Here is a 20659-nt window from a genome sequence, read left to right as displayed (position 1 = left end):
ACACTTTTATTTAAAATATATAAAAGCTTTTTTATTTAAAATTTTAATTTAAATGGTCTTGATTTTCTTAAAACAAATCAGAGTTATGAAAAGACAAAAGTTATCTTTAAATTGGACACACTAGCCATAAATTGCAGGTTTGGAGAAAGGAATTCTTTACTATATTAATTACTATATTAAGCCTTTCTCTTAACAATCATGATATGTTTCTCAACTAAGTCTTTTTTTGTGTATTATATTAATAAAGTACAGTACTAACCCATAATAATGTGTTATACTTTACTAGATGTATTACTAGGTATTTGATTTTTTTTGCTAGTATTCTTTATTTTTTTTTTTTTATTTTTTTATTTTTTGAGATGGCGTCTTGCTCTGTCACCTAGGCTGCAATGCAGTGGCATGATCTCCGCTCACTGCAACATCTGTCTCCTGGGTTCAAATGATTCTTCTGCTGCAGCTTCCTAAGTAACTGGGATTATGGGCACCCGCCACCTCACTGGTTAATTTTTGTATTTTTATTAGATATGGGGTTTCACCATGTTGGCCAGGCTGTTGTTGAACTCCTGACTTCAACTGATCCATCTGCCTCGATCTCCCAAAGTGCTGGGATTACAGGCATGAGTCACCGTGTCTGGTCAAATATTCTCTTGTCTTCTCTTTAATTACATTTCTATTTGATAACTATTATGAGTTGAATACTAGAAGTGTAGCTTCTTTTTTATAATCATTTTAGATTTAGCTAACTTTCTAAACTCATTATTTCTAATATTTTGTGTTTAAAATATTTTGTATTTTATAATTATCTAATCACATAACCTGCACATAAATTATGTTTTAAATTTCTAATCCAAATGTTTTATGCATTATTTTTTGTTTTATTATTTTATTTATACTTACTATATTTTAAAATTTTAATTAAAGTTACAATATAATTACTCCTTTGTCTTAAGATTCATTTTCAATCGTCTTCTAAATCTCTTTCAGTGTACTTCATACAAATGTTTTATAGTTTCTTTAAGGTCCTAATTTTTTTTATTTTCAATGATACATAATTTTTCTTTTTGGTATATTGCTTTTTAAATGTGGTTGCATTTTCAAATTTTTTTTCATTAAATGAGTAAAGTGTTCAAGAAATTTTGGATTTTCACTTCATATCAAATCTCACTCTCTTATTTGCTGTATTGATTTACTTTTGGTCTCTAAATTGCCAAAACTTTTAGTAAGACTCTCTAAAATTGTTTGCTTATGAAGTTTTTTTTTTTTTTTTTCCCTTTTCAATACAAACTCTCAAACTGGCTATATTTTTTGTCTAACACTCATCCTGAATATTATCTTTAGAGCCATATTGAATTTAAATGCTCAGATTTATGAGTTCACAATTAGGGGAGAGAGGATGATTACTGGCTTCTTTTTTAGAAGACAGATTCAGTGGGAAATAGAACAGACAGGCTTTATATTCAGTGTTCTGTAGTTCATCCAAAACCATTAAAGTATTTTATTTCGGTTTTCATGGTTTCATACTTCCTCAAAAATTTGACAATTTTATATATTAATTGTTAATTCAAATAATGTTTTAATTCAGTGATACATATAATTGCTTCTGAACTGGGTGGACATTTAGAAGTCAAGTATAGCAATGTGAGGTAGAATTCTATTCAGATAGTGCCCCTGAGATTTATTCTATGCTTATGATGAGAATGGAAAGATATTAATGTGCCCTTCTGTCACTCTCTGTTATGTAAAATTCTCAGGAGCAGCAATGTGATCTTACAGTGTTTAATGTTTTCATCACCTTGAAACAAGTTTACAGTAGCAGCTAGCCAGCATTTAGGGGAGAGATCCTTCACATTATAGAGTCTAAGGTAACAAAAACTACTAACTTAATAACTGCTTGACCTCAGAAGTCCATGAGTCACTTGTTTCCCACCATAGAAATAAAAAAAGTGAAGACCTTGCATTTGGACTTGGATTGTTCTTAAAATAATGCATAGTTTTCCATGATAGTGGGTACCTGCCAGGTCTGTCCCATAGACCCTGGCTGAGCGACGGATGAAAGGAATACTCAGACACAGGTATGCTGTGTAAGAGCAGCTAGGGGACTGCCCGGCACTAGTGGCTGAAGAGTGAGCAGTCTCGAGCAGCTGGAGCTGCTTGCTTTTATTCAGTACAGACATAATGCCAAAAAGTCTGGAGCCAACACAATCTGTGGGTAATTAACATTATTGTTCCCCTTTACAGGGAGCAGTCATGCATGCAGATGATCAAAGGTCAGTTTCCAGACAACATAAGTTCCAGACAACAATCCTATTTAAGATAAATTCCCCTACACCCCCTTGTACCTATTCCTCACCCTCTGCATCAGGGTAAAAGAACAGCTGCCTTCAGCTTATTATCCCCCAAAACTATACAGAGCCTTCCAATCTTTTAGAAGACCTGCTCCTTTCCCTATAGTTTCTCCAACTACTCTGACCAGTCTCCTACATCTCCCCCTTCTCTTTTTTTTTTGCATTAAGTTTTGTTGACTGAGAGTATAGATATGTGCAGCGACAGGTTTGACAGGCGCAGTGGTTACAACTCATGTTCTGGCTTTGCATTCTACAATTAGTAAATAACATAAGACAAACATGAATATAATTATTATTATTCTTTCCCAATCAAGGAATAATATGTAGTGTTACTTGGTACTTCAGTCCAATGTGTGTTGTTACTAAAGAACCCCACTGGGGTTATGTCAACCCCTCCCAGCCAAGCAGTTACATTATTAGAGGCTAGGAACAGGGTGTCTGCCTAGGTAACAGGGCAGAAAAAATTTGGTTCCAGAAGATGGGCCCAGCAAAGAGTAGCAGGTGCAAGTTGCAGGCAGAGTGAGAAAACAAAACAGGTTAATACTCTATGAGAGTTGCAATGTACAGCAGAAAGCATAGTAAGGAACAAATTATCTGGAGTGAGTGGTGTCTGTGTCTGGAGCAGGATTCACTCAGCCTCCTGATTTGTCTTCTTCAACATCCCCCAGGTAATGTTCGGTTCCAGTGTTTTGTGAGGAACCTGCATCGTCCAGGGCTGTGGATCCTTCAGGATCATTTCCTTCATTTCTGGTATAGAGTTGGGTCCCAGCCATGCCATAGTATGGTTTGGTATGTCACACTGGAATCCAAAGATGAACTGAGGCAGTGTGTGAACACAAGCATATCCTCTTCCCCACATTAGCAAATCATGTGGACCACACCATACATTACTATTTACATCTTTCCATAAAACCTCTGGTTTTATGTCTTCAGGGGCTTTTGCCAAATGCTTTTCTGTGGCTGAATGTAATTTATCACTTAAATTTAAAAAATTAAGGGTAAATAAGGCTTGTGCCAATAGTGTTGCAGGTTCCTTGCTCATATTCCCCCTTTTTTGTTTTCTGAGCATATTTTTAAGGGTGGAGTGGGCATGTTCTACTATGGCCTGTCCTTGGGGGTTTACAGGATACCCATGGAATGTTGGACATTCCATGTGTGACAAAATTGGTGAATCGTGAGCTGGTATAAGCCGGACCATTATCAGTTTAGTTTTTGAGGGCCGCCCCATAAATGCAAAAGTTAAGAGAAGATGTTTAATATCGGGTGGACTCTCCAGGAAGAGCATGTGAGCTAATTAGGTGGGAATTAGTATCAATGGATACATGTACATATCTAAGTTTTCCAAATGCAGGGATGTGCATAACATGTGTTTGCCATAACTGATTAGATTTGAGTCCTCTAGGGTTAACACCTGTTGAAGGAGGGGACGTGCTTGTAAGCTGGCAATTTGGGCATTGCAGGATAATTTGTTTGGCTAGTCTTTGGGTTAACTGATATTGTTTAGGTAAATTTGGGCTGCATTGCCCTTTAGGATAGAAAACAGGCTCTGTAATTTATCAGTCATTATGCACAAGGTGGGGCAAAACCAGGTAATATTGCCCAGTAATTTTTGATAATCATTTAAGGTGTGCAAGTTGTTGATATTCAATTTAACCTTCTGAGGTCTTACTGACGGGGAAGTTAATATGTATCCAAGATATTTCCAAGGAGAGGACATCTGTACTTTTTCAGGAGCTATGATTAAACCTCTTAACTGTGTATTCCTTTTGACAGAGGCATATAAATTCAAAAGTATTGGCTCCATTGGGGCTGCAAGTAAGATGTCATCCATATAATGGATGCTCTTGCAATTAGGAAATTCTTTTATACTGGGAAGCAAAGCCTGATTTACATGATACTGACACATGGTGGGACTGTTTATCATTCCTTGAGGAAGTACTTTCCAATAAAATTGGCAAGCTGGTCTTTTATGATTGATAGCTGGTATTGTAAACATAAATTTTTATCTGTCCTGTTTTGCAAGGGGTATAGTGTAAAAGCAGTCTTTTAAGTCAATAATGACTATAGGCTAATCTTGAGGAATCACCGCAGAGGAAAGGAACCCCTGTTGAAGGGCCCCCATAGGTTGCAAATGAGCATTGACAGCACTTAAGTCATGCAAAAGTCTTTATTTACCAGACCTTTTGGGAATGACGAAAATCAATGAATTCCAAGTGATGTTTGATAGTTCTATATGGCCAGCTTTTAATTGTTCCTCCACCAATTCATGGTGCAGACCCCGTTGTAATTGCTCTCCCCTTAAAGGCCACTGTTCTACCCAAATAGGATTTTGATAGAGCCATGTTAGGGGTAGGGGAGGATCACAACAGTGGCCATTATTAGAAAGGGGTCTGCAGGGTGACGCCCCCCCATTGGGCTAATAGGTCCCTTACCCAAAGATTAACAGGGATGGGTATGATTAGAGGTTGTATATTAACATAGGGACCCCTCCCCTGGAGCATTGCAGCCATTACATTTTGCCTGACCAGTTAATTCTGGTTGGTCTGTTGTTCACACAATTTATGAAATTCTGTCCTCCAGAGGAGGTATTGACTGGCCTTTAAAGTTGTTTTAACTAATACTGCACAGGCCCATGGGGTTATATGGAAGTTGTCTGCTATGACCTCAATTAATCCTTTCATAAGTGCACTAGCGGCTCTCTTTTCTCTAATGCTTTTTCTTATTTCCTTATAAGTGGTGAAAGTAATGGGTTCATGTACCTGATTGCCTTGTTGATCTTGTATCACCAGGCAGGTCAAGAGGTCCCCCTTATAATGCCGCTTGCCTAAGACAGTGTTCCGTAACTGTAGTGTATCCTTGTCTTTTTTCCAATTTATTCAGGAAGGGGGCTCTGGAAAAACCTGTTTCCTCTTATGTATTTTCACCTTGTAATGGCAGAGCTAAGGGAGGAGGAGGAGGTGGTAAGGTAGGTGATGGTTCTCCCTCCATTCCCTTTTTAGGTTCTTCAGTGTAGAGTGAGGTCAAAGCAGCCCTGACTAAGGCCCATAATACTAATGATGTTACTGGGACCCACTGCCCTTGTGCATGATGTCATTTAAAATTTCTCTTCACTTGTTCCCAGACCTCCAGGTCTAGTGTTCCTTCTTCCAGTGATCATGGGTTATGGGAAACGACCGTTTGCATTAGGTGCCTTAATTGAATCTGTGAAATTGAGGCTCCACTAGCTTTAAGCAGCTATTTTAATACTTTTATATACTGTTGCTGTTGAGCTAATAACTGTTGTCCCATGATGAAACCCTAGCTTGAAAATTCCCTCAAACTTGGAAATCCTGAGCAGGCAACAGTTACTTACTGACTTCGCAGTCTCTTCCCCTTTGTTTTTGAGGGTTCCATCATGATCTGTTGCAGTGTTCCTCACATGGGGCACCAGCTATCTGGTCTGTCCCAAAGACCCTGGCTGAGCGATGGGTGAAAGGAGTACTCAAACACAGGTATGCTGTGAAAGAGCAGCTAGGGGACTGCCCGGCACTAGTGGTCAAAGAGTGAGCAGTCTCGAACAACTGGAGCTGCCTGCTTTTATTCAGTACAGACATAATGTCGAAAGCCTGGAGCCAACACAATCTGTGGGTAATTAACATTATTGTTCCCCCTTACAGGGAGCAGTCATGTGTATGGATGATCAAAAGTCAGTTTCTGGACAACATAAGTAAACAAACCTATTTAAGAAAAATTCCCCTACACTCCCTTGTACCTAGTCCTCACCTTTTGCCTCAGGGTAAGAGAATAGCTGCCTTCAGCTTATTCTCCCCCAAAGCTATGCAGAGCCTTCCAACCTTTCAGAAGGCCTGCTCCTTTCCCTATAGTTTCTCTCAGCACTCTGATGATCTCCTACTGATACCTACTTATGTTTCACTTAAAGTTCATTTAGTCAAAATCAATGCCAACTTATCCAGTCTGGATTTCATTTAAGAGAAAGATTTGTTGAAAGAAAAAGAATTTTCTCTTTCATAATCAAAATTATTTATTTATTTTAATTAACTACTAAAAATTTTATATGTTTCTGGTGTACAACATGATGTTATGATGTATGTATATGTTGTGGGATGACTAAATTAAGCTAATTAACATATCTGTTACCTCACAGTTTTTTTATGTGTGTATGGTAAGAACACTTAAAATTTGCTCTTTTGACAATTTTTAACTCTACAATATGTTGTTATTAACAATAATCATCATGTTGCACAATAGATCTCCTAAGCTAATTACTTCTGTTTAACTGAAATTTTAACCACTATTACCCTCCTTCCTCACCCTCTGGGATCCACCATCCTACTTTCGACTTCTGTGAGTTCAACGTTTTGAGATTCCACATGTAAGTGAGATCACGTGTGTATTTGTCTTTCGGTTCCTGGCTTATTTCACTAAGCATAATCTCCCCTAAATTCATCTATGTTGTTCAAATGACAATACTTTATTCCTTTTTTCTTTTTGGAGGCTGAACAGTATTCCTTTGAATAGTATTCCTTTGAACTATTAGTATTTCCAAGAACTATACTTTCTTGAACTATTCATCTAATGATGGACACGTAAGTTGATTTCATATTTTAGCTATTTTTGTGACTATGCTACTGTGAACATGGGAGTACAGATGTTTCTTCAAAGCATTGATTTCATTTTCTTTGGGTACGTACCCAGAAGTAGAATTGCTGAATCATAGGATAGTTCTACTTTTCACTTTTTGAGGATGCTTAGTACAGTTTTCAGTAATGACTGTACTAATTTACATTCTTATCAACAGTGTACAAGTGTTCCCTTTTCTCTACATCCTCACCAATGGTTTCAATCTCTTACCTTTTTAAATAATGGCCCTCATAACAAATGTGAGGTGCTATTTCATTGCAGTTTCAATTTGCACTTACCTGAGATGAATGATGTCGGACATTTTTTCATATACTTGTTGGTAATTTGTCATCTTAAAAATTTTTTCACACCCTTTGTCCATTTTATAACAAGGTTATTCACATGCAACCATCAAAACTCTGAATAGCCAAAGCAAACCTCAGCAAAACAAAGAAACAAACAAAAAACTGAGAGGCTTCACATTGCCTAATTTTAAATCTACTACAAAGTCATAGTAATCAAATGAGTATGGTACTAGGACAAAAACAAATGTATTAACCAGTGGAACAAAGTAGAGAATCTAGAAATAAATCCACACATGTGTGGTCAACTAATCTTTGGCAAAGGTGCCAATAACACACCAAAGGAATTTGTTAAATAAATTGTATTAAGAAAATTGTATAGTCACAGGGAGAAAAATAAAATTGGACCTCTATTTCACCCCACACTGAAGAATCAACTCAAAATGGATTAAAATTTTAAAGATAATAACATAAGACGGGAAGATCACGAGGTCAAGGGATCGAGACCATCCTGGCTAACATGGTGAAACCCCGTCTCTACTAAAAAAATACAAAAAACTAGCCGGGCAAGGTGGCGGGCGCCTGTAGTTCCAGCTACTCGGGAGGCTGAGGCAGGAGAATGGTGTAAACCCGGGAGGCGGAGCTTGCAGTGAGCTGAGATCTGGCCACTGCGCTCCAGCCTGGGCGACAGAGTGAGACTCCATCTCAAAAAACAAAGATAAATAACATAGAAGAAAATCTTCTTGACATTGGTCTTGGTTAAGATTTTTTTAGGTATGATTCCAAAAAGCCCAGACAGCAAAATTAGACAACTAAGTCTGAATCCAACTAAGAAGTTTCTACACAACCGAAGAAACAAACAACAGAGAGAAGAGACAATCTATGGATTGGGAGAAAATATTTGCAAACCACACATTTGATAAAGGGTGAATATCCAAAATATATAAGAAACTCAACTCCATAGCAAGAAACTAAATGACCCTAATGCTTTTGAAACGTAAATACCTAAGCAGATGGAGCTCCAGTTTTCCTGGCACCTTCAAGTTTAACCTGGGAATTTAGCTTGAGATCTTTACAGGAGTACTGAAAAATCTAGAGAAATTGTATTTCTTCACACCTTCTGTTTCTAAACAAATCATTCCTGTCCTTTTGTAATTCATAGAAATAAAGAAGAAAATATTTTGCATTTGTTTCCCAGCTAATAAGAAGTTTAAAAACCTCTCATTTAAATTGATTTTGTTTTTTACCAAACGTGTATTTCATTTCTAAGATATGGATGAAGCAGACTCTAGAAGCAGAAGATATATAATCCCCAGCTCTAGGGCTGCAAAATGTAAGAATCCAGCAAATGCTATTGTCACAAACTCTATTAGAGTACAATCATGAGACTTATTGAGAGAAAGATAAATATAGAAGCAAGGAAAGAATAGAGATTTTTTTCTTATCTTCGAAAGAGTATCCAAAAATAACTGCATAGTAAAAGCTGTGCAAAGCAATCGACTTAATCAGCATCCTACACTTCAAAGGGGCAAGCTGCTTTGCTTTGGTTTTTCCGGAAACACACTCAGCTATGATTAGTATTTCCAGAGCTAGAGGAAGGATACAAGTGCTTTTGTTTTTAGAATAATGATTCCTAATATGTTTGGGCCACAGACTCTTATGGCAGTTAGCTGAAGCGATGGTCCTTTTATTGGAATAATGTCTTAAAATATATAATGTGAAATTGATAGGAATGCAAAGAAAACAAATTATGTTAAAATATGGCTATAGAATATAATTAATATGGATACATGAAAATTTTAAAATTTGTTATAGACATATAAGCATAATTAAAAGGTCCATTGGTAGGTATAATAACTATGAAATTGTGAGTTAACTATGTGCTTGAATATTTCTAGGTACATAAAACTTCTATTATTTAATTTAAAAAAAATCTGTAATTTCTTCTGATGATGAAGACATAGATACTGTTATGGAAAAATGGTTCCGATCCAGACCCCAAGAGAAGGTTCTCAGATCTCACGCAAGAAAGAATTCAGGGCAAGTCCACTGTGCAAAGCAAAAGCAAGTTTTTTAAGGCAGTGAAGTGGTGAAAGGACAGCTACTCCACAGACATAGTAGGACATTCCTGAAAGAGGAGGAACGCATCCACCTTAGGTACAATGCTTGTATATATGGGAGATGTGCTCTGCAACAAGGGTTTGTGGTAAAGAATTAATTTTCTTAATTACTGTATTTTGTAAAAATCAATATTATTATCTTTAAAGCAAAATTGGGAATGCCTTTGTTCTCCAGATATTGGGATATCTGGACACTCCCAAACCTGGGTCTGTTTAGTAAACATTATTAATTTGTCCCCTTCACTGTAGACATCTAGAGGCTAGATGTCTAACTTTCTGGATAATGCAGCCCAGCAAGTCTCAGCCTCATTTTCCTAGCCCTCTCTGAAAATGGAGTCACTCTGATTCGAACACCTCTGACCGTGCTTACAATTTTGTGGTTTGTTGCCTACATTTATAACTGAAAAAAGTTACAGTTCATCTGAAATTTGATTATAAAATAGATGCTTTTTATCCCCTATGCAAGCACATTAAAGAGAACGACAAAAAAGGAAACAATTCTAGAGCTGATTTTGACAATCCTTTCTTGGATCACCTTGTTGATAGTAAAACATATCTGTGGTCCTCAATGTCACTTTTACAAAGGAAAATGTGCTCTAAGTACCCACCATCCATCCAGAAATTAAGTTTTTCTTAAATATTTTTGACACAATTTGTCAGAGTGCATTAGTTTTCTATTGCTGTGTTAAAAAATCACCACAACTTTAGTAAATGAAAAATAACTATTTACAGTTCTCAAAGTTCCTAAGTCAGAAATTCACCACAGGGTGACTGGGTCTTGTATTCAGATATCACTAGCCTGGATTCAAAGTGTTTGCCAAGCCAAGTTCTTGTCAAAGGCTCTGGGAAAAATTCTCCTTCACGTTCATTCTTCTTTTCAGCAGAATTTTTTGCAGCCATGTAGTGAAGTATATATGTCCTGGCTAGTTAGTTAGAGGCCACTCTTAAGCCCCTAGCAGTCATCTACATTACTAACAAATGGCCCTTTCCCTCTGTGCCAGCAACAACTCTTCACTGGTTTCTGCAAGAAAGTTACACATTCAGGTTATTACTCTGAAAGACCAAGTAAGCAGAAGTTTAAAATGGACATAACAATAACTATATTTGACCCAAACATTTTTCTTATGTGGACTATTGCTTAATATGATAATAATCTTGATAATTTGTTTCTACTAGCATAGGTAGCAACAAGTTTTGCCTATATTAAGGCCTGCTTTGTAGCCATATGTTAGAAGTCAATTTGCCAGTTATGTCTAAAAATAATAAATGCTTCTAAAATAGTCTAGTTTTATTAGTATTGAAAATATATCTGTCAATAATCTTTTTTATGAGTTAATTCAGTTTATTCATAAATCTGGTATTTCTATTTGATGGTCACATTGAGTGTCCAACACAACAAATTTAGAAAAGAAAGAGACCTACATTAGAACTAATGTAGTTAAGTAAAACTGCTTATTCTTGCTAATGGCATAAAAAGACCCAAAAATCTTCTAGAAAGCAACAGAAATTATTATTTACAGATAATTCATAATAAATATATTGCCGTGATACTTTAAATCATAGCACTAATTACCAGAAGAGAATAATTTTGTAAAATATGGAATCAAATTATAATTTTAAACACAGAATCCTCCAATCAGCCAAAGTTACAGTAGACAATAAAAGTAGCATAAAAATATTTTCCCTCATACAAATTTTTTTTAAAGAGTAGGAAGACAAATATTTCATTTTTAATGAAATTACAATCCATTTGGAAACTATAATAGTTCTGGACTAGTCTGTACTGAAGTGTACAGCCAACAATTATAAAGCAAATATTTTACAAATAAAACATTTCAAGAAACACAGGAAACAGCAAAAAGTTTATGAATTTTACTATTGTATAAGACTAACAGCAAATTTCTTAAGAAAAGAATAGGACAAGCAGCCAAAGGAAAAAAGGAAAATAAACAGAATATATCAATATCAAAATGAACACATATATAAACAAAAATGCACAATCATTTCAAACAATCATGAAATGTTTTGGATAAACGATGTGTCAAAAAAAATCACAATTCACTTTTAAAATAAAATTTCACAGGAAATATTTTCTTCTTATAATACCATGTAACTTGTAAATAAGCAGGTTTATTTAGAGTATTTATATGTATGTTCTTCCCATATTATTGATTTTGTACTGTGAAATGAAATAAATTCCTTTATTTTCTGTAATCCTTTCCTATATCTACATCTATATCCATATCTATATTTATATCTACATTATCTATATCTGCATTTATGCCAGGTGGTGTATTTGCGCATACACACACAGACACACACATATACACACACACATATATATTTCTTTACATGTCTATTTGTGTGTATATATATATATATATACACACACACAAATACACAATAAATGCCTATGGATATAATAAAAACTCATTGAAAAAATTGATGTATAATTCTCTGCATCCGAAAAGCTCATATACATTGTATTGGAAAATAATGTAAAGGTTTCAGTTTTTTTATGTATAACTACAGTAACAGCATATGCTCTGGCTTTGTGTTATATTCTCAGGAATTTGTGGGCATCACTGCTCCATTTTTTGTTTTCTCCAACACATAGTGATGGAAGAAAATAAACATAAATGAAGTCATAGTCATAAACTCACTAAACAACATGCACTTGTGAAAAAGCATTCTTAAATTGAGGTATTTACACACAGGCAAGGAAAATGCTTGGTAGAAACTCAAAATGGTCTGTGGTGTCTTGAGATATATTCTACAAAGTGTTTAGGGGTCTGAAAATGCTTTTATAATAATTCCACTCAGAATCTACATTAAATATATTCTCTATGTCATGAGGCACTAATTCTAAAAGTATTTTTTATAAATTCAAATGTATCAAGGGAAATGTACTTGCAAGATGAAGACTGTGAAGTTATTAATATTTACAGGAGGCATTCTATCACCTTTACCAAGCTGAAGCAATGCCATATTTAGTTGTTGTAATAATAAATGTTCCGTAAAATAGAGCTATATTATTGTGAGCCAGACTGTTCTAGCTGACTTGAACACAGCCATTGACCTCTATGCTCGAAGATTTCTTCCTCCCTAAGCATCACACATTTTCCGTGAAGGTAATCCATAATTAGGCTATCTAAACTGGAAAATGAATGAGTACAACCTGGGAAGGGAGCTTCATGAGATAAAATTTTAAAGGAAAAGTACAAAATAACTATTCTCAAGACAGTCGCAATTAAAACCAAATGCAGATGAAGACAGTGGTCTTGCATCTTTTGTCTTCTTTGAGCCAGTGCATATTATTTGTATTTACTGTGAATATATTTCTATGTCTTTTGCAAATACATACAAGTTGTATTTATCCATTCTGCTACTTCTAATGAAATACCTTATTACAATTCATCTAAGAATTTCTGAAAAGGATTACTCAATGCTTGTAAAGATTATTAAAACCAATTGAGAAATAGGCATTGAGAAGACAAGTACTAATAAAATGGTGCTTTATATTTAAAATTGAAAAATTTGTAGCCCTTCCTAACATGTCTATTTGTAAGGTATTCTTTTCTACAGTCTTCTTTTCTTCCTCCCCAAATCCAAACTTTTACTGCCAGTAACAATGAAGTCGGCATTAGTAGTTTATAAATAAAGTACTTTGTTTTAAAGTTTAATTATGCAGCTTCTAAAAACAATTTCTGTCTGCAAATTATGATTTGGCACATTAAACAGGAATGTAAGCAGATGGCAGAGTGCAGTAATTTTTATTTTCTTGTCATTATTTTGTTTTTAAATTTTAGATGTTTATGAGTTTAATTGTTTAATATCAGTAGTTCCCAGAGTGATAAAATATATGACTTTTAAAACATGACAAGAATTCTCCAAATGGCATGCATTAACCAAATGTTTGGCACAAGCTCTTTCAATGCTACACTAACAATTATTTTGAAAACAAACACTCTTTTAATTTGGATACATGATCTATTGTGGTGTAAGCTTTTTATTAATTAGTGGAGAATGTTTATAAATATTTCTGAAGAACTTACTAGGAGTAGCATAACATACATTATCAATTGTATGAAAATGAGTTGCGCATACAAGATAAAGAGCATAAAAGTGGAATAAACCCTTGGATTAATGGAGTAAACCCTGATGCAGGGTCATAGAAAAGAAAGTGAAGTCCAACATCATGAGCTTGTTTGGTCCAGTGTCCTAAATGAGCTAGTGCTACTGCACCTCAGATGATCAGACTACAGGCTAGTGACCTGAAGCACTGCAGACCTTCTGTTAATTGAATATGAGTGTCTACCACATCCCCACCCACACTCCACAAAATTCATATGTTGAAATCCTAACCCTCAAGGTGGCTACATTTTGGAACTGCAGCTAGAGAATATTGTGTACATAATATATTCAGAGAAATGCAATGTGAAACTATATCATAAGAATATTAAATACACTTAAAAATAGATTTATGCTTCCAAAACACAGGTACAATTATTGGTAACATGATGAGGTGACTTAAAATAAGATGATGAGATTTCTGGTTATATTATTAATGGAATAGCGTCCACAACTAAGGAAGATAATAGGAGGTATGCATTCCATATATTTAAATGTTATGCAAGAACTTAGCACCGTTCAGAATTCAGCCTGAGAAAGGTGACCAGAAGGAAGTTACTGGAAACAATGTAATGCACAGCCTAATGGTACTGGGATACTTTAGGTAGAAGTAGGCTTCCCCAGTCACTGAAAATCCTCATCCAGCAGCTGACAGGAAGTGAAGTTGTGACTTGCTCTACTGAAAACTTGATTATAAATATAACTTCACAGGTTTCTTCAGAGTCTAGGTTTTGTAATCTACACCAGGAATCCAGTTTGTACAGGCAACCATTTTCTGTTTCTAAAACATCCATATTTTGCACAATATATAATCCTTGTTTTTCTATGATAGATATATTTTGAGCCTCAAACATATCATTGAAGACATAATTTATTTTATATATTGTGTGAAAAACAAGTATGATAATAAACTCCTGTAGAAAATCTAGGCATAATCTGAAAAACATATTTGTTTTGGCCTCTATTTAAATAATTCTAGATAATTTTCTTATCCTTCAAACACTTCACTGGTAAAGTAGAAACAATAATATACAGCATCTTTCTAGAAATATTTAAATAATTAAGTTTTTGCTTTTTTCCATGGTTTCAATATGTTCTTTTTGTTTTAATAGGTATAAATTGTAATGTTTCCTCTGTATTTGGGTGAGTTATTAACAGATAAAATAGTGCATAAACAAATGAAAATAATAATTCAAATAAAGCAACTTAAAATTAACATGATGAACAGAGCAAGGCTAACCATCAAATCAATATTCCGTATACTAATGAACTTATTTATTTGAAGAGTAGAATAGTTCTCAAATTTATTTGTTTATTTTTGGATAGTGAAAAATTAGTGTCATACTTGAAGCAGAAGTCAATTATTTTGAAGCAATCATGTTTAAAGATGTATTAAAATCTACCCTGCTAAATGGCGTGAAGCTACACAAAGTTGCTTGGTGACAAGGCCATCTCTAAATAAATATCAACTGACATGATTAGTAAAAGGAGACAAAATGATATACATTTTAAAAGACGGATTTATATGGGTTGGAAGTAAATGTCATATCTGAATGTTTATATTAATTTTCTTGTAAAATTAATATGAATTTATGAACATTTGAAAGTTCTCTCTTTACAGAAAAATACAATCTAAGTGAATGACTCAATTACTTTGCTGAGAGTTAATTTTATTCTTACATTTTCAACTAACATTCCCGTATCCTAAATTATTCAATGGAAAAGCAAATTGATGATGAAAAATTAATTTCTACTTAAAAAATCTGCATGGGTATAAATCACTCCAACTTGGGAGAGGTTGAAAAATGATAGTATTAACAAAACTTCATGTTCAACAGACAAATAAACATCCTCACAAATCCAAATCACTGCCACATATTTACCCATCATTAGCCATAATCTACTTCAGATGATGATGATAAATGAACCAAGAAACTGGAGCCCTGAACAATACCTACTTAATGATAACAACCATTGAAAAATGCAGAGTGAGTTTCCTGCCCTGAAATTGTTATTTAATCCCCTTCAGGGCTTCATTTAACTGTTTCCTTCTCTAACATCACAGGTTTCCTCTACTAATGGGGATGCCTTTCCTGTAAGCTAACAGCTTCATCCCCATTTTAATACAAATCTTTTCATTTAAGAAATTGATATTGATACACAGTAAGATGCTTTATCAAGGAAAAATTTACAAATTATATATATATATAGATAGATAGATAGATAGATAGATAGATAGATAGATAGACAGATAGATAGATATAGATTGGCCATAAGAAAATATTTGAGATACGTTGTTTCTTTTTTCCATATAATACTATACATACTATAGCAGTTCAAAAGTTTTAAAGACATTGTAAAAATTATTAAAAGTCCATTTTGCAGCCTTCTAAGCTGTGGACACCAGATTTTAGCTTTAAAAGTTTTATGTTTCTTACTCTGACCAAAATGGCTTAAGTTGACCTCTCTTGGGATACTAGCTCCCTTGAAAAAAAGTCTCCTTTGCTTTGTGGCTGGGTAAGTTCAGGTTATGATAGCTTATTATTATGAGACTTAAATACAACCAGGTGGCTTAAATTATATTCACAGATTTTTATGGTAAATTTCACTCTTTCCATTTGTGGCCACAGTACTTAACTTTCTGATTACATAAAATTCTCTTTATCATCCTATCTTCTAATGTTTTTGAATATGTTGTTTAACTTGCTTTCCACCTTATTTGTTAATCTTGGTCCAACTCTTTGAAGCAATCTTTTTTCTAGAAGTGCATTATATTGTTATTATTGTCATGAATTGTTTCACCAACCCTACTTCTTCTTATTTTTCTTTTTTCCAGTTGTGTGATCATAGCTCACCGCAGCCTGGACTCAAGTAATCCTCCCACCTAAACCTCCTAATCAGCTGAGACTACAGTCGTGTGTCACCATACTCAGCTGATTTTTAATTTAATTTAATTTTTTTGCATAGATGAGTTCTTGCTTTGATACCCAGGCTGGTCGCAAATTCCTTGCCTCAAGTACTCCTCCCATTTCGGCCTCCCAAAGTGCTGGGATTACAGATGTAAGGGAGATGGCTGTGCTTTAGTCAGGAGTAGGCCAAGGTGGCTTTCTGGCACAGCGTGACTCAGCAGGTTTGGAGCACAGGCACATAACTCCACACATTAGGTAAACACACCACATGAGGCACATTAAGTGATAACCCACTTGAGCTCATTCTTGGCTCAAAGTCACTATTGTCTGTAAAAGGTATAACTACTCTGCTGATGCTGTACATACAACTTGCATCCATGGCTAATGCCCAGACTTGCTGGTGCCTAGAGAGAGAATAGCCATGTGGAAACTGTCTATGATTCCTTGAGTGTTTTCCCAGCTACCTGCCGCTGGTCCACCCACTCCCCTTGGTCCTCGGCTTGGGCTGGAACCTGACACTTGGCATAACTATTGGCGTCATGAACAGGATCCTGAGCTATGCTGCTCAGATGGGCTCCAGTGGAACCTGGGTGGCAGTAGCTGGGTACCCCATGAGCATAGAGAAGGCGCTGAAGCAGATGGAAGCACAGAGCACTGAGAAGCAATGAGCCTTTACTGGCAGAATTGGATGGGCATTTTTGACTGCTCTACAAGCAGTACACACCCAGTTCCTGGTATGCAGCAGAGGTAAGGGCCATCCAAACACAGATGGGGCACCTGGAGGCCCAGCTGCAATGCTCGGCAAAAGAGTTAGAAGCTGCTGTGCATGGGGACCTTCCCTTCAGGCATAGGCAGGGCCCCTGGAGGCCTGGCTACAGAGCTTGGAAAAGGAATTAGAGGCTGCTGTGAATGCAGGCCTGGGTCTGTCATCTCAGCTGGAGAACCCCACTCAGTCTGATACTGAGGAGGGCGTCTGCAGAACATAGGGGTCTGTGCCATAAAGAAGGGGAAGATGCCCTGCCCACATCTTCCTCTCACAGGACAAAAGGGGGCCCCAATGAGTGACATGCTCGGGATGTGGATAGATTTGATTTTGGCCAGGGTCGACTGAGAGAAAATTGATAAGCAGCCGAATGAAGTGCTCTTAACTTTGTGCAGACAGTTGTCTCTGGAGTAACAATTCCAGAAAATATCCAAGGGAAAGAAGGACATTGCTGCTCAACCCAGGCCTGCCCTGGTGCTTCAGCTCAAAGACTGCATGCTGCAGCCAGGAGAGGGTGTAAAGCCTTTTCTGCTTAACGAGGGAACTGGCTGATGTGTCCAGCTTGGGGGGACACCAGATGACAGGAAGCCACATGTGGACTTAGCAATCCACTGGTCCCTGTACCTGGATACGTTCATAGATGTCTACTTCATAGATGGTTGTGAAGACCGGTCAGTGAAAGTGAAACCTGTATCTTTGCATCGTGGCATCGTTGGCCGCTTAGCTCCCCACTTATGCACTGTGTATGTCTCTCCTGTACATGAGTACATTCTGGAGTGGACATTTTACAGTTTGTCAGATGTCCCATCGTTCACAGATTTGATGGACTGCTTGATGACAGCACTGGGACAGTACCACTCTGTGGTGGACTTGCATAATGCATTCTTTTCCAGAAAGCCAGGAGCAGTTTGCCTTCGTAGGAGGGCAACGGTGGACTTTCACAGTGTTGCTACAGGGCTGTATTCATAGCCCCACCATATGTCATGCTCTTATTAATGATATTATGCTAACCCCTGATTCTCTTGCAGATTTAGAAGCATACATGTTCCCCTTTCCTAGAATTAAAATGGTGCAGCTGAGACTGCCTCTCTGGGAACCAAACGGGTTATTCAGCAGGTACAAACCCTATAGGGAGTTGACAAGGGGCACCCATTTGAGCTGAATGTGCATGTGACCACGGATGGTTTTGGTTGGGGCCTGTGGCAGCTCACAGAGTGCTTAAGAATGCCAGTAGGATTTTGGTTCCAACGATGGAAGGGAGCTGAGCTCTGATATTGCTTGATAGAGAAACAGCTAGCAGCTGTCTATGCTGCCCTTCAGGCTCATGAGAGGAGGTCAGGACGAGCTACAGTCCTCATGCGGATGACTTACCCAATAGCAGAATGGGTACATTCTTGGATAACAACCCTCCAAACTGAGAAAGCAGTTAGCTATTGCATATGCTGTCCTTCAGGCTCATGAGAGCATGCCAGGATGGACTACAGTCATCATGCAGATGACTTACCCAATAACGGGGTGGATACGTTCATGGGTAATGACTCCCTGGACTGGGACGGCACAGACTTCCACTTTAACCAAGTGTGGTGCCTAGCTAGAGAAGTGGTAATTAACTGCTCTAAATTAACTACTCTAAGTGACCTGAGCTCAGGTCAGAGTGTAACTAAAAATACAAAGATTATGCAAGAAAGTAAATTCAAAAGACAAGGGGCCAACAGAAAATTGCACTTATATGACAGACAAAATTCTGAGGTTCTTCAACATATAAAACAACTACAGAAGAAAAAATGACAAATTTGTTAACATGATACAGCCAGTTGAATAACACAAATTCGTGCTATGTGAGCTTAAACAGAGACACTTTATAGTGTATTTGGTTAACAAAGAATATAAGTGGAACTTGAGCTTAATATTGAGATCAAAAATAATATAATTATTTTTAGTGTGAATGAGAGAAAAAATGGGTAGAGAGAGAGACAGAGACAAACAGAAACAAAGACAGACATTAGAGATATTAATATTTGTAATAGAGGTGATTTTTCCAGGTAAGTATTAATAATGAGATATGGTTAAATTTTGTTGGAAGGTTTTCTTTTTTTTTTGAGACGGAGTCTCACTCTGTCATCGGCGCTGGAGTGCAGTGGCCGGATCTCAGCTCACTGCAAGCTCCGCCTCCTGGGTTCACGCCATTCTCCTGCCTCAGCCTCCCCAGCCGCTGGGACTACAAGCGCCCGCCACCTCGCCCGGCTAGTTTTTTGTATTTTTTAGTAGAGACGGGGTTTCACAGTGTTAGCCAGGATGGTCTCGATCTCCTGACCTCGTGATCCGCCCGTCTCGGCCTCCCAAAGTGCTGGGATTACAGGCTTGAGACACCGTGCCCGGCCTGTTGGAAGGTTTTCTAATGCATGAATTACAGAAGGGTTTGGAGAAAATATGGGAATGACAGCTGTATTTGTTTCCTATTGCCGCGTTATTAGATTCCTATTGCCACAAATTACCAAAAATGTAGTGGCTTAAAAAATACAAATGTATCATCTTACAGATCTGGATATCTGAAGTTTAAAATGCAATTTACCGACTAAAATCCAGGAGTCTGAGTGTTGTGTTTCATCTGGAGACCCTGGAAGAAAATCTGTGCCGTTGAATTTTCCAATTGACAGATGCTGTTCATATTCTTTAGCTTTTGCTTCCATTCCACCATCTTTAAAGTAAAAACATTCCAGTGAGTCTTTCTGACATTATCCTCTGTTCAATTCTCTTTTCTGCCTCCTCTTCCCATTTCTAAAAACCTTTGTGATAACACTGGACTCACCGAGAAAACCTAGGCAGCTGATTTGCAACCTCAATTTTTTTTGTAACCTTAATTCTCATTAGCCTGAAAGCTAACATATTCACTGGTCCAATTCTGGAATTAGAACGTGGTTATAATTGTTGGGTGACTATTAGGCTTTCTAACACAGAAGCCCAAAATAACCGTAAGAAAAGATATCTAGCTTTGTCAGAGAATGTAAGAATGTTAAACAATCTCTTTTCTTCAAAAAGACAACCCCTGTGACATAAAAATGTACCTTAATGATTTAAGGAATGGATACTTCTTGTGCATTGCATACAAATATAAATGGGATTTAAGTATAATTTCCCTATTATAATTTCCACCAAATTGAATACACTATTTTCCAACATTTCACAAGTTTGAATAGAAAAAAATAGCAAATAGGACTGACTATAATACCAACCTCTCCATATCTATAACCAGATGTTTGCAGAGTGAGTGATGAACATAAAATAAAAAGAGGGAAAAGCCCTGGTAGTTAGTATGGTTAGCTGTAACGTTTTCATAGATAGCTCTCAGAAGATGCTCATTTCTATTCCTAGATTTGCAAGAGTATTTAACATGAATGGATGTCAAATTTTGCCAAAAGCTTTTTCTGAATATATTTCCATGATCATATGCTTTTAATTATTTCTGTTG

This window comes from Rhinopithecus bieti, unplaced genomic scaffold, assembly GCF_001698545.2.
Source record: "Rhinopithecus bieti isolate Rb0 unplaced genomic scaffold, ASM169854v2 scaffold_21891, whole genome shotgun sequence".
Taxonomy (NCBI): Eukaryota; Metazoa; Chordata; class Mammalia; order Primates; family Cercopithecidae; genus Rhinopithecus; species Rhinopithecus bieti.
This window is presented reverse-complemented; position numbering follows the sequence as displayed.